Source organism: Panthera pardus, unplaced genomic scaffold (genome assembly GCF_024362965.1).
Source record: "Panthera pardus isolate Hobbes unplaced genomic scaffold, ASM2436296v1 HiC_scaffold_17, whole genome shotgun sequence".
Taxonomy (NCBI): domain Eukaryota; kingdom Metazoa; phylum Chordata; class Mammalia; order Carnivora; family Felidae; genus Panthera; species Panthera pardus.
This window is the reverse complement of record NW_026526732.1, coordinates 124705736-124721872: the sequence shown is the minus strand read 5'-3', so window position 1 is coordinate 124721872 and position 16137 is coordinate 124705736. Positions and strand designations below refer to the sequence as shown.

Genomic DNA, 16137 nt, shown 5'->3' with positions numbered 1-16137 from the left:
TGTCTCTTAACCCAGATCTAGTCCTCTATACACACCGCATAGCTGACCAATTAAACGTAGGATCCCCAGGGGGTCATAGATGAAAATAGTGACAAAGATTTTCTCAGGAACAAATGCCATCTCGTTCAAAAGAAATCATAAGGCCATCTCATGTCTAGTCACTTAAGTGTTAGAGGCAGTGGAGGGATAGGAATACTTTCTGGGCCAGACTTGGATCTAAGTATCGGATGCTTAGAGTAGGGTTTCTCAACAGCAGCACTGTTAAAATTTGAGCTAAGATAGCTCCTTGATGTGGGGGAGGGAAGGAGGGGAACTCTCACATGCTCGGATATATTGCAGCATCCTGGCCTATACCCACTAGATGCCATTGGTGATGACCGATTATGTCCCCTGCACTGCCTCCCTGGGCATCTAAATCAGCCTTTCTCCCCACTGAGAACCACAGACTTAAAGGAAGTAGGCTTTTTTTTTTCTGTGCCTCCAAGTTCTATTTTTTCTTAATTACTCAGTGTGCTGAGAAATGTTCCAAACTTCCTTCAGTCATAGAAGAAACTCAAGAGCAGATTGTTCTCCCACTGAGTGTGAAAGAATTGCCTCAATAAATATTACCAATAACGTCTCTCATGTAGCTGATCGTGGCGTCCTGCCCTTTGAGTTCCACCACCGATAAGTCATTCGCCACAGAGCATGTCCTGATGACACAAAAGCATGCTGGGAGCAGTGACACACTTGAAAGATATTGAATATTAAGGGAAACCTTTGTCCCTCAAATATTTTTAGGTAAAATGTGGAAAAACATATGAGATGCGGTGCTACGGTCACCAGGAAATAGCACTACACATGCGTTAGATTGCCTGAAATTTTGAAAATTGACCATCCAAAGTGTTGGCAAGGACGTAGAGGAACTGCAACTCTCAGTGCTAATAGGAGAATGGGACAAGCACTTTGGAAAACAACGTGGTCGTTTCCTAAAATGTCAAGCTTGGGCAAGTCTACCACGTGACAGAGCCATTCCAATCCTAGCCACCGACCCATGAGAAACAAACAACAAGCAGACAAACAAACAAAAAGTCTTCGTGTCCAAAGACTTTTACGTTTCTGGGTATAGCAGCTTTATTTCCAAACACCAGACACTGGAAACAGCCCCAAATTACGACCTCTCCATAGAGGGTAACGCCCAGCGACAAAAAGGAGGAAACTGCCAATATACGCAATACCATGGATACATCTCAAAATCATTACCTTAAGTGAAAAGGGACAGTCAGGAAAGATTACGTGCTGTACGATTCCATTCGTTTGAAATTCTAGAACACGCAGACTACTCTGTAGTGCTGGGAAGCGAGTCAGCGTTTCCTGAGGTTGGTGGGAACAGCAAAATGGAGAGGAAACTTGTGCTACCCTAATCGTGACGATGACTTCAAGGGTGTGTGCCTATGTCAAAAGTGCTGATACTGAAAACTTCAATTAGGTGTAGTTTATGGGACTTCGATTATAGATGAATAAAATAGGGGGGAAGAAACACATTGTAGGAAAATACAAAGTTGTATCTACCTAGCAGAACCTGCGACGGAAGATAAAATTCAACCCCCAGCTAATGACCTTAGTAGTGTAGTGACTACTGAAGACAATTTTGGTAAAGTTATATGTTGCATAAACAGCAAATCCATGACATGATAGTACTCAGGAACCAGTCTAACTAGTATATCTTGCCTTTCGGGACAGAATTTAAAATAACACATGCATACACACAGGCACACAGGCACTCTTACCACACAACCATGTTACAAAGCAGAGTTGCTGCATTACAATTATTTCATTCTGTCATCCTTTCTTTATTCGAGGCTATCATCTTGCTGTCATTCTTTGGCTCAAAAAAAAAAAAATAGCTAACCTTATTTATTTATTTATTTTTTAATTTTTTTTTTTTTTAATTTTTTGTGTGTTTATTCGTTTTTGAAAGACAGAGAGAGACAGAGCACAAGCAGGGGTGGGGTGGAGAGAGAGGGGGACACAGAATCCGAAGCAGGCTCCAGGCTCCAAGCTGTCAGCACAGAGCCCGACGCGGGGCTCGAACTCATGAACCGTGAGATCATGACCCGAGCCGAAGTCGGACGCTCAACCGACTGAGCCACCCAGGCGCCCCTAGCTAACCTTATTTAAATACGTGATACCATCTGTACATTATCAACTATTTGTGTTGGTATTTGTATTGATGCTTCAACAAATACCAAATGCTACAAAAGTGTAAAATTCTTGGAAGTGCATAAGTGAGGCAAATTCTGTGTTTTTATGTTTTACGAAAGGAAAACCCCAAACCGATACAAAGTGGTATTAACTTGGTTAGGTGTACGTTAGGTGAAGTATCACATCTTTAAGCAAAGTCAAAGAATACATGCATAGAATATTATCTGAGTCACACAAAAAAGACTAATTAATAACCAAGAGATCGCATGTATGTCTCTCTCTGATATTTGATCACTTTGAGCATCTTTCCTTTTCCTGAAGAAAAACCCATCTGTAGGACTTGAATGTATAGGTTAGATGAATTGCATCTTTGAGCTCTGAAAATATTTGACTATAATTCTGTGGTTCACAATCGCATTTTGTGCGTCCCTTCGCTTCTCTCTAAGAATGGTAAGTTATATATTATTATGTCACAAATTAGACGTCACACGGATTTAGCGTGAGCGGCCTGATTCTGATACGATCTTAGGCTCTTTCTTCAGAAGCCGAGTTATACTACACCTGGCCATATATATTCAAAACAATATATATTATTGTTGTCATTGTTGTTGTAATTATTGTTGTAATATATATTCAAAGACATTTTGCCATTTTTATTTTTCACTCCAAGACCAGTTAATGCCTTGATGCAAATAATGTTATAATTCAGAATGGGAGTTAGCATCTAGGAAGCAAAATGAAGCAAGAGAAATAAGACAGGTCAAAATGAGGGAGAAAGAAACATAATACACAAGCAAATAAGAACCAAGATAAACTTAATGAAAAACTAAATTTAAAACGCTTGCTCATGGATTGGAAAAACAAACGCTGTTAAAGTGTCTATATCACCCAATGCGATCTGCACATTTAATGCAATCCTCATCAACATACCACCAGAATTTTTCACAGAACTAGAACAAACAAATCCTAAAATGTGTATGGAACCACAAAAGACCCTGAATAGCCAAAGCAATCCTGAAAAAGAAAAACAAAACTGGAGGCATCATAAATCCGGATTTCAAGCTATATTACAGAGGTATAGTCATTAAGACAGCATGAAACTGGCACAAAAACACATAGATCAATCGAACAGAATAGAAAACCCAGAAACAAACCCACAACTATATGGGCAACTCATCTTTGACAAAGCAGGAAAGAATATCCCATGGAGAAAAGACAGTCTCTTCAACAAATGGTGTTGGGAAAACTGGATGGGAACCAGCAGAAGAATGAAATTGGACCACTTTCTTACGCCATACACAAATATAAATTCAAAATGGATGAATGACCTAAATGTGAGATAGGAAACCATCAAAATCCTAGAGGAGAACACACGCAGCAACCTCTTTGACCTCGGCTGCAGCAACTTCTTACTAGACACGTCGCCAAAGGCAAGGGAAACAAAAGCAAACACAAACTATTGGGACTTCATCAAGATAAAAAGCTTCTGCACAGTGAAAGAAACACTGAACAAAACTAAAAGGCAGCCTACAGAATGGGAGAAGATGTTTGCAAATGGCATATCTGATAAAAGGTTAGTATCCAAAATCTGTAAAGAACTTATCAAATTCAACACCCAGAAAACAACCCGGTTAAGAAATGAGCAGAAGACATGAATGGGCACTTTGCCAAAGAAGACATCCAGATGGCCAACACACATGAAAAATTGCTCAACATCAGTCATCATCAGGGAAACACAAATAAAAACCATAATGAGATACCACCTCACACCTGTCAGAATGTCTAAAATTAACCCCACAAGTAACAACAGGTGTTGGCGAGGAGGTGGAGGAAGGGGAACCCTCTTGCACTGCTGGTGGAGATGCCAACAGTATGGAGGTTCCTTAAAAAAACTAAAAATAGACCCTACAATCTGTCAATATCACTATTAGGTATTCACCCAAAGGATACAAAAATGCTTATTTGAAAGGGCACATGCACGTCAACGTTTATAGCAGCATTATCAACAATAGCCCAACTATGGAGATAGATGGGTAAAGAAGATATTGCCTGTGTGTGTGTGTGTGTGTGTGTGTGTGTATGAATATTACTCATTCGTCAAAAAGAACATCATTTGCGACGACATGGATGGAGCCAGAATGTATTATGATAAATAAAATAAGGCAATCATAGAAAGACAAATACAATATGATTTTACTCATATATGGAATTTAAGAAACAAAACAGATGGCAAAAGGGGAAACGTGGTGGGGGGAAGAAAAGAAAGAAGCAAACCACAAGAGACTCTTAATTATAAAGAACAAACAGAGGGTTGGCGGAGGGAGGTGGGCGGGACATGGGCTAGAGGGGTGATGGGCATTAAGGAGGGCACTTGTTGCGATGAGCACTGGGTGTTGTATGTAAATGATGAATCACTGAATTCTACTCCTAAAAGCAATATTGCACTGTATGTTAACAAAGTAATTTTTTTTTCTAAATAAATAAATAAATATTTAAAAAGCAAGTGGTCCAGATGCAAGTAGACTAAATAAAGATAGAAGTACAAATACCAAGAGTCTGAACAAATACAAATAAATTCACTCTATTTTTTAAATTGTAGTAATGATAGCCAAAGTAAGGAACATACTGTATTTTAAATACACATACACACACGTGGACACATCCACACATCATGAAGCAGTAGAGAGATACTTGTTTTATAACTTTCTAGCTCTGTGATCTTGGCCAAGTCCTTGACCTCTGCTCTGTTTCCATTTCCCCTGTTAAATGGAAAAAACACAACACGGCAAAAGGACTATTACCGTATGAATTAAGTGAGATAATGCTGATTGAGCCCTTCACATAGAGCAAGAAACATTGTAAATACAATAATTTTTAGATGTTATCATAAACTTAATTCAGAGCTATGATGAGGAAAAAATAACACAATGGAGTAACCTGTTAGTTATGCTAAAGACAGTTAAAGCACCACATCCCTACATCACAGGTATTTGCAAAAGTGGTAGTAATCATGCAAGGGAAACTGAAAAATGATTCTAAATAACCCACAATGATTTACTTGATTAAAGTGATTCCTAATAGACACATTACATGAAATGGAAGGGACCTGAAATAAAATTAAAACCTATTTTTCCAAATTGAAAGACAGTTGCAATACTCTAAGAGATGGTCCAGAAATCCACCCAAGAACAATTCCAAAAGGAAGGCATCACCTTTTTGCCAAGTTTTTAACCTAAAGGATAAAAATCTTATCAGACGCCAATAAGAGGGAAAGCCTTAAGAATTCAAAAATAAAAGTAACGTGGAATTTATTCGCTGAGAGCTATGAAAAGAAAGCCAAGAGAACTGGAGGTAAGGCCACAAGAACAGTGACTGAGGAAGGACATCTCTGTAAGCACAGGGGCAACTCTTTCCTTCTAAGCCCAATGCAAAACAATGGAAAACAATAGCAAACCTGCAGCAGCAAAGATGAATGGACATCTGAGGATACATGAAAATTCTTTAAGACAAATAAGAGATGTTTAGGACATTAACAAAAGGAAAGGTAATGATATAACTTTAATTTTTTAATTTTTTTTATTTTTGAGAGAGAGAGAAAGAGAGAGCAAGTGAGTGGGGGAGGGCCAGAGAGAGAGGGAGACACAGAATCCGAAGCAGGGTCCAGGCTCTGAGCTGTCGGCACAGAGCCTGGCGCGAGGCTTGAACCCACAAACTGTGAGATCATGACCTGAGCCAAAGTCAGATGCTTAACCAACTGAGCCATCCAGGCACCCTTAATGGCATAACTTTAAATGCTTATGTCAATCACAGATTAACATAAATTGACAAAAACTGTGTGCTACATGCAACAGAGGACCAGAGCATTCCATAAATCACCTTGTGTCACGTGCATTTTGCCCTACTCATTTTTCATTCCATCCCATGACTCTTTTCCTTTGCCCTTTTCCCAGTTTTCTTCTTGTCTTGACCACGGTAAGCTCTCTTGCCATTCAAAGCCTTGAATTTGTTGATTCTTCCACTCTTCTCTCAGACCTTCCCATGCTTGACCCCTCTTTATCCAGACCTCAACTCAAGTTCACCTCTTATCAAAGTTGGTTTTGGTTACCCAAACTGAAGTGCCCTCAAGACACATTACCACCCTCATCCCCTTTCTTTGGTTCATAGCACTTATTTGAAATTTCTTGCTATTGTATTAATTTATTACTTTATCATTTTTACTTTATTATTATTTTTAAAGGCTTCTTTAGTGCAGTATTAGGTTCACAGCAAAAGTTAAGAGGAGAGTATAGAAAGTTCCCATAGACTCCCTGCCCCCACACATATACCGCCTCCCTCATTATCAGCACCCCCCACCAGAATGGGACATTTGTTCCCATTGATAAACCTACATTGATACCCTGTGGCATAACATCTTGTTTCTACCGGTGCTTTCAATTAATGAGATAAACATTTGTTAGGAATCTATTATAGGTTAGGCACTCTGTTAAAGATACAGGGGTGAATAATAATTTGTCTCCGTCTTCAGAGTTTTTAAGCAAACACATTATTGCTAAAATCATGGTTTCAAAATAAGGAACCCAGTAGTGGAACCAAAGTGAAATTTACCAACTTTGGAGAGTGCTTCAGAGAGGCTTTATAGAGATCTTTCAATCCAGAGACTAGATTTCACATGTGGATATAGATGTGTGATTTTGTGTGGAATTTCAAGTTCACTTACTTGCTAATATTTATTGCAAATATATATATGTATATATATACATACATATACATATATATATAAATACAACAGGTGTATTAAAATACACAAACATTTTTAAATGTGTTTAAAAATAAAATTAATTTTTGACCTAAAGGGAAATGAAGAATTTAATATCCATTATAAAAATGACATAAGTAAAACATTTAGTAAAAGATAACAATAAAAAAAATTTTAATGAAAAAATTTAAATTTAAATGAAGGATAATAAACTTAAATGTAAACAGATTGAAATCCCCCAAAAAGATGGGTAGAGATGATTGAGCTCAGTTAGGAATCTGACTATATTAGAAATTTGAAGAAAGAATTTTGGACAAGAAATCCTAGGAAAAGGAAAAAATAGAGAATATTCAATATTAAAATATTTGTTTCTATTATAAACTCCAATGGCATTTGGAAGTATAAAACACCTAACACACACAGAAACTAAATTATTCTATCTTTGGTAAGCAGAATCCAAAAATGGCACCAAAAATTCCCTACTCCCTTGTGTGAGAGACCTGTGACCCTAATGAGTCCTCACTTTTACAGATAGGTTAAGTTATATGGCAAGGGATAAGGGATCTGCAGGTAATTACAGTCCCTAACCAGCTGAGTTAATGAAAATCCAAAAGGAGATTATCCTGGGTTGGACGAACATAATCATGTCGGCTTTAAAAGACAGTCTAGAGGTGTCACAGGGGAAATCAGAAAGAGCTGAAGCAGCAGAAGATATTCTCCCATTGGCCTTGATGAAGCAAACTTCCACGTTGTAGAGAGGGCCCTGTGGCAGGGAACAGCCAATGACCTCCAGGAGCCGAGTGCCTCAATGTAACAACCACAAGGGATCACTGGTCTGCCCACGACCAGTGAACTTCAAAGAGGATACTGAGCCTCTGATGAGATCGCAGCCCCAGTGAACACCTTGAGTGCATTCTTTTGGGATGTTGAGTAGAGAATCCAGGTACCCGTGCCCAGACTCCTGACCCACAGAAACCATGAGATATTAAGTGTGAGTTGCCTTACTGCACTCTACCTGTGGTAATTTGTTACACAAGAATAGAAAACTAAAGCACAATCTTTAACACAAGGAGGCTTATTTCTTTTTCCTGATTTTATTTTTACTAATCTGCTTACAACGACGCTTCCTCTTATGTGTTCTTAGCATAAATGATCATTATTTTCTGACTTTAATGGATTAGTATAGAGATTAATATCACGTGAACTAGAGAGATAACATTATTAAGTCACATGAAGCATGCTCAAAGGTAGCCCCCCAAAAACTCCTGCTGCAGAGCTCAGGCAACTTGCTTTTAGCTGGGACTCATTCTGAGTCCACCAGTCAATAAAGGCCTTTGCTCCTCACAAAATCCCTTACAAAGACCCCTTGAATTACGAAGGTGGAAGTTATGAAAGAAAGAGAAATATATATGGCTAAACCTTACAGACATTCCATTAGCCTAAAAAGAACTATGAACTTGGTAGCTTCCTCTGAACTCCTTTTAGAGTCTTAAAGCCAGCTACCCACAGAATCCACAAACCTGACCAAAAGACTACTTGGTTCAACTACTTGGTTCTCCAAATACAGTACTTTGTACTGTGAGTCAAGCTTCTTAAGGATTTCACTGACACATTCTCCGTCTTTTGATTTTACATGTGTCACTTGGGCTCAGTGGGTAACTGGATAATCTGTTTCTCATTTTTAAAAGAAGTATAATATTTATCAAAGCATCTAAAATATTTATGAGGCAGAAAAGAACTCAAGAGATCTTTTCTAGTCTCTGGTCTTCAGAGAACTGCAGGGAAACCATCACAGAGTGTAGATACTCATCGTCTTTCAAGAAATTTCCACTAAAGAAGATAAAACACAGCTCCATAGAAACCCTGTGTCACAGAATTTACCATCTAACACTCAATTCTGTATAAACTAGTTTCTCAACATTGGCACTACGGATATTGAAAGCTGAATAATTCAGGGGCACCTGGGTGGCTCAATCGGTTAAGTGCCCAACTTCTGCTCAGGTCATGATCTCACAGCTCATGAGTTCGAGCCCCACGTTGGACTCTGGGATGACAGCTAGGAGCCTGGAACCCTTTGGCTGCTATGTCTCCCTCTCTCTCTCTCTGCCCCTCGCCTGCTTACTCTCTCTCTCTCTCTCTCAAAAATAAATAAACATTTTTTTTAATTTAAAAAAAAAAGGAAAAGAAAGCTAAATAATTCTTTGTTAGGGGAGCAACCTGTGCATTATAGGGTGTTTTGCTACATCCTTGACCTCTAGATGACAGTAGTAACCCCCTTCCCCAGTGATGACAACCAAAAATATCCCAGACATTGCCAAGTGTCCTCTTGGAAAGTAGCCTCCGTCGAGAACTATTGGTAAAAACTCAACCAATTTGGTGGCCGAGTCCCCGCATGTACTTGAAGTCATGAGTGATGACCATTTCTATATCTATAGCAATACCCACCTGCTTTCTAGGATCGTGCTTCTCAATATGGTAGCCACCAGCCCCATGTGGCTATCGGCACTTGACACATGGCTAGTCTGAACTGAGATGTGTTAGGAGTGTGAAACAAATACGAAACTCCAAAGACTTTGATAAAACAAAAATTGTTAGGCATCTCACTGAAAATTTTACGTTGATTACATGTTGACATGAACATATTTTGGATATATTAGGTTAAATAAGCTTGGTGTGTGAAGTACTTTTGTTCCTCATTAAGCCACCAGTATTTAAAGAATGTCCACTGTGTGTGCCTAGGATTGCATTAGTTGCTTTTGGCTACATCTATCTGAGTTAAGTTCATTTATGTGAAATGGTGTCATTTCGTCTTACAGATAGAAAAGGAGGAGCTCCGGAGATAAATCACCTAAAACCACTCTTCCAATTGCAATGCCAGAACCGATTAAATACAACCTATCGCTCCTGATCCCCAAATAGTTTTTAGTCACAAGATATATATGTCCCTAACAGGACAGTGTGTTTCTTCTATAATTATTGTAGAGATAAAAATCAGATTCCAAAGAAAACACTTTCCAGACACCTTTCAAGACAATAAAGCCAGCGTTTGTTTGAAGGGAAAACAGAAACAAATGGGGGCCTCAAAAGGCATTACTTTGTATAATAATTTAATTAATAGCATGTTGAGAAAAGAAAAACATTTTCCTTTACGTTCTCCGTCACTTTCGATTTCCTTTTGTGGACACTCCTGCAATCTGTTGGGTTTGACGCAAGTCCCTGGCTTTTCTCTGCGTGTTTGATTTGCATAATGGGCCAGGATGCCTCATGGGCACTCGCTTAAGATCAACTGAGTTAATTTGCTTTCTTAACTCAGGTTTAAGTGTGTTTCATGGGCACTAAAGTCGAGATCAACTGAGTTAATTTGCTGGCTTAACTCAGAAAATTAGAATCACCGTTGCCTCAATTTCTTTTAAGCATAATTGTAATCACGGTCACTTGGCAAAGGAAGAAGTCCAAAATGTGTGCCTACTCTTTCCCGGCTAGACGCAGAACCAAGCACACAGGACAGGAAAGCCCCACAAATGTTTTACCTGTGAACAAGAATGATAAAACTAGTAAATTATGTTGGAGCAGTCATGGTCCAACATTTTCCTAATCAAGTGATCATAATCTGCGAAAAGACTTACCATTTTTTATAGGAGGTCACTATTATAGCCCTTCACAGCACACAGGGCCTCTGAGAAATACTGCGTGCCTTTGAAAAATTGAAGACAATTCCCTGAGACAAGAAAAATGCAACTGAGATCAGCGGGAAGCAAGACAGCATGGGAGGGCTCATTTTAGAAGAAGGGAGGAGTTTGGGAGAAGCCTCCTAGGACACTTGAATGTGGCATCTCTAAGAGATACATTGTGCCATTGTCCAGAGCATGCAATTTAAGTAGAAAACAAGACTGCCAGCATGGGTATATATTTATTTATTTATGCTCATTTATTTATCCATTTGTTCTCTCTCTCTCTATATATATATGTGTGTGTGTGTGTGTGTGTGTGTGTGTGTGTATCAGGCACTGTGTTAAATGCCCTGGATTTCTTGGTAAAAGGAAGAGACAAGTGGGCAGCAACTGGCAACAGTCAACACCAGACAATTATTCTATTAAAAAATTATTTTTCAACTTGAATTTGAGCATCTACAAATGGAAATGCTGAGCTATCTATCAGGGCATTATGGTGCAAGTTTTTCCAAATGTCCCTTCACGCTAAAAGAATTATTATGTCCAGCTCCTTGCACTCCAAGTACCAATGATCTAATTCCTATGCCATTCATGTATTCATTCATTCAATAATTCTTTAATTCAATTTGTTTTCCTGAAGATGGTTAAGGCAGTCAGTGTGTCTTCCTCTTTGGTTTTTATACAAAATTCATTAGTAGGAGGCCATCTGTAGGAATTAATAAAAACTCCTTCTTGCTTTTAATATATCAATTGGATGAATCACATTAATTCATAAATTTGATCTTTTTCACAGTACATTTATGAAAACATATGAGAACTTGATGAATTGTGCCTACTTGAAATTGAATGGTTTATATCAACTCATAAACTTAATTGTTTTTAACATCACACACTCATAGAAACATATGAGAACTTGATGGCATATTTCTAGTTGAAATTCCTAGGGTGTGTATCAGCTTATGTTATGTGTTTTCCGTCAGGAAAGCATCTGACCAAAGTCAGATGATAAGTCAGTGAGTCCATTCCTATCCATCAGATATCTCAGCTTTGCAAACTCAAACAAAAGAGTTTCTTCCACACTTCCTCACAGTGCTGACTTCTCTTTATTCCAATATCCGCCAAACCATTTAAAATTCCATAAATGTTCAAAGAAGCATGTACCCCAAATTAGAAACACTATTCCAGTTTCATTTCTCTAGCAGGCATTTATGGAAGCCAGATTTTACTGTTGTGGTGTTTGTAATTGAGAGTTAGTAATAAGCAATGAAACAACACCAAGTCAAATAAGTCCAAGGTAAGATTTGATCTGCAGGCACAGTGCTTCTTAGAAGTGGGTTCTAGTGAGAAATGTGACTCATGCCAATAAAATTAACTCCAGAATTCAGTGCTCAAGGCTCTACTGCGCTAAAATTCCATTTATTGCAAATTGTGCTATTTCCAATTTCTTTTAGTAATAAAATGCATGAATAGCCCAAAAAAAAGGCTATAAAGAGTCAACAATGCCAAGAGCTTTTCATCAGAAGCTCTTGTAGAACGGAGGGACTAGAGCTCTCTGATCCTGTTCTCTCTTCCCTTGGGCGATACTCCACAATAACTCGCTAATCATTAATAATTCCTTTGCCCATTTATTTCAATGAACACATAAATCAACTATTTACTCTAGGATGAGACATGGGAAACTATTTGAAGCCAAAATTCGTTTGGGCATCAACAGTATGTAAATTACATCGTCTTCTGTTTGAACTCTAAGTAAGTGAAGGCAAGGAGGGAGGAAAGAATAAGACTGAATGGTAGGTAATTTGCTCTGTGTCTTTGCTTGTCTAACGCCATCCTTCTAGGTGGGTTCCATACTGTGTTGATAACGCAAAAGAAAGTGATACCTACTGATTTTGATGAGGTTGAGTGGCATGGCATGCCATGCGAGAGCAGTTTCTGTGTTTGCCTTTCTTCATTACGCTCTCCCTTTATTTAGGCTGTTCAGTAATTCATAGATTATTTAGTTTAGGTAGACAGAGACAGTAGATACTGTTTTACTTCCTCAGCACTACACTGAACCAACCTAAAAGCATGACATTTGATAAACAAAAGAATATAACGATTACTTAAGCTTCAGAGTCTCACGATCACCATGGCTTTCTCAAAAAAAAAAAAAGGTTATTAGAAAGAAGGCAAGATGCAACTGATAATAAAACAGGCGACATAACACCATATAATCTAAAATATTTAAGGAGAATGACTACTTGTCCCTTCATAACAAACCTAATGATTAAATGACTGGTTTCCTGCATACAGAATTGCAAAACCGAGATTTTTTTCAACTTCAATGCAATGTTAGTGCTACTTGCTGATCTCGGTGGCTTGTAAAATGCCATCTTCAACAAGATCTAACATAGTATAATCCTTTCTGAAAACCCCAGGGGAATTAGGTAATATAAGCAATTCAGAAAAGTGTCAAAGTTTAATTTCTTCTACCCCTAGGCAGGTTCAAAAACGATTCTTAAAAATTCCTCACCGTCACCAAAGTTTAATTTATGACTGAAGAGTTGTAGAAAAATCCTACCTGTCTCCCAGTTCCAGGCAGAGTTTTCGTTTTGAAACTGTATCCCCATCTTTACTGTGGTTTCCATAGTGACAATCGGGTTTGAGTTTCATCGTGAGATGGTGTTTTCAATAGAAGCGGAAGTAGCTTCACTGTGGCAATGCACTTCAAGCCTGATAGGGTCTTGTGACATGAAAGAAACAGATGATCTTTGAAAATTATGTCCCTAATTATACCTTGCTGGAAATGAAAATAGGTATGACTTAGGGAAAAAAAGTTTAGAATACATTTGAATATAAGTTATGTTTCTCTTGAAGGAATAAACCCTCCTTTCCGCCCAAATTATATATATAATGTCAATAGACATTATATATGTATACATATATAAATTATATATATAAATATTATATAAATATATATATATATATGCATACACATGAGGTAGTATTTTAGAAACAAAAGGTTGGGAGATGTCTTCAAGATTATCTAATCTGCTGTTGACAAATACACAGTTAAGCAAAGAGAATGTTAAAGCAACAAAAAGAACACTTCTTGCTTCCTGGGAATATGCACTACAGAAACATCAACACTACCTACATGAGAAATAAGCAGAGACAGGCATCAAGGAGGAGAATTTTTTTTTTCTCAGTTCCAACACATTGGAGATAAAAATTAATAGGCAAAGTGTATCAAAAAAACAGATGCTCTGCTGAAAAGCCCTTCAGGCAGAATTGCGTCAGCTGGCTTTCTCCGGTGAGGCAGGACTTTACCGACTCACAGAATAATTGCTACATACTCCAGTCAAAGCATTTTACTGTACCTGGCTTTATGCTCAAGCAACCATCCATTGATGGGGATAGGGAGTCCGTGGGGGCTGGAGTGACAGCCAGAAGATGCATGTGATTTTAGATTATGTTGCTTTTCATTTGAGAAGTGCTATCTCTCGACTTCCTAAATGATTAGAAGGCTCAGTAATTGTTTACCTCATTTTTTAATCTAAGCAAAGCGGTAACAAGCATTATTTGTGCATCTTAGGACTCAAAGAAAAGGTTCACACCTTCACACTTTTAAATATATAATAGGTGGATATGTCAGTAAAACACACACACACACACACACAGACACACAGACACACACACGCACGCAGAAGCAACCAGAACATTGTAGGTAAAAAGAAAATAGATATGATTAAAATTATCTGCACGTAAAGAGAACGTATAATGAAATTAACAAGGCAAAAGAATGCAAGGATGTTATGGAAATTATTTTAACCTAAAAATGACATATTCTTTGTGCCCATCACCTTATAGCAGCATTGCCTGGCACAGTGTTTCTCAAAGTGTGGCCCCTGGACTAGCAAAGTCAACATCACATGAGACCCTGTTGTAAGTGTGAATTCTCAGTCTCCACCCTAGACTCCCTGGATGAGAAACTCTGGGACCAGCGATCTGTGTCATAACAGATCCTATAGGTGAGGCCCTTGCCTGCTAAATTTGAGAAACTTTGGCCCTAGTACAGTTCTCAAATTCTGGGTGTGCCATAAAGATCACTAGATGCACATTAATAACTCTGATTCAATGAGACTTGCTCCCCAGAAATTTTAACTCAAAAGATATTTTTAATTCTACTCTTGATGATTTTGATGCAGCTGGACATCTGACTACAATTTGCAAATACTGGGTTAATGCTTCGGAGTGTGGTAGTTCCCGTTAAAAGCAAGGTATGACCATTTCTTGTCTTTAGGCAAGTCACCCTGAGTCCATTTTCTCATCCATAAATAATATTGCCTATCTCAAATGATGGTAGTGAGGTTTAAGTGAAATAAAGTATAAAATTTGCACAGCAGAGTGCCCAACACAAGTTAAGTGCTTAAGAAGTGATCATCTAAGATGGCTTATCACTTTCCATATTGCTGGGAATTTATTTAAAATTTTTTTTAATGTTTATTTATTTTTGAGACAGAGAGAGACAGAGCATGAACGGGGGAGGGTCAGAGAGAGAGGGAGACACAGAATCTGAAACAGGCTCCAGGCTCTGAGCTGTCAGCACAGAACCCGACGCGGGGCTCGAACTCACGGATCGCGAGATCATGACCTGAGCCGAAGTCGGACACTTAACCGACTGAGCCAACTGGGAATTTATTTTAAATGTCTAATATTATCAATAGTGTCTAACTTAATCCAACATTAAAACACACCAGCTTATGTAGACATCTTTGGTCTTCCATGAAATTCAAAACCAAAACCGATTCAATAGACATCTACCAAGGAACGAGAACTTGACTCCGTCTCAGAAAAACATACAGGTCTCTATTTTTGTGTGACTATTGTAAAATATTTATTTCAAATAAAACAAAACAGGGTAGTAGGTAATAGCACAAACTCTGGTTCCAGACTTCCAAAATTCAGACCCTGGTTCTGTGACTCTTTGGCAGTATGGCCTTGATTTAATCCCAGGGACCTCAGTTTTGTCATGAGTAAAATGAGGATAATAAAAATTTCTTACCTCATAACATTGTGGGGAGGATCAGATGAGTTAACATGTGCAGTGGGTTCTGAATAGCACTAACTATAAACCTTCCACAAATGCTCTTCTTATTTAACTAGAAAACCATTGAAATGAGTTCTCTATGTATTGAGTATGATACATTTGGAACCAAATTTAAATGTTTTATTTATTTATTTATTTTTGAGACAGAGAGAGACAGAGCATGAGCAGGGGAGGGGCGGAGAGAGGGGGGAGACACAGAATCCGAGGCCGGCTCCGGGCTCCGAGCTGTCAGCACAGAGCCTGACGCGGGGCTCGAACTCATGGAGTGTGAGATCATGCCCTGAGCCAAAGTCGGACGCTCAACCAACTGAGCCCCCCGGGCACCCCTTTTTGGAACCAAATTTAAACCTGAACTTTTGTCTCAATGATTAAATAGAAATTAGCAATGCTGTAACTCTGAATAAAAGTAGATTTTTAAATTTACATTATTAATACTG

General features: G+C 38.4%; 1 protein-coding gene across 1 annotated transcript in view; it reads right to left on the bottom strand.

Moving 5' to 3' along the window:
- The window catches only part of LOC109249552 (uncharacterized), a 276220-nt gene extending 262828 nt beyond the window's left edge, over nt 1-13392 (bottom strand). The window contains exon 1 of the mRNA XM_053905327.1: nt 13172-13392. The gene's annotated coding sequence lies outside the window, so the exon portion shown is untranslated. The remainder of the gene's footprint in view (nt 1-13171) is intronic.
- Nucleotides 13393-16137: the final 2745 nt, after the last annotated feature.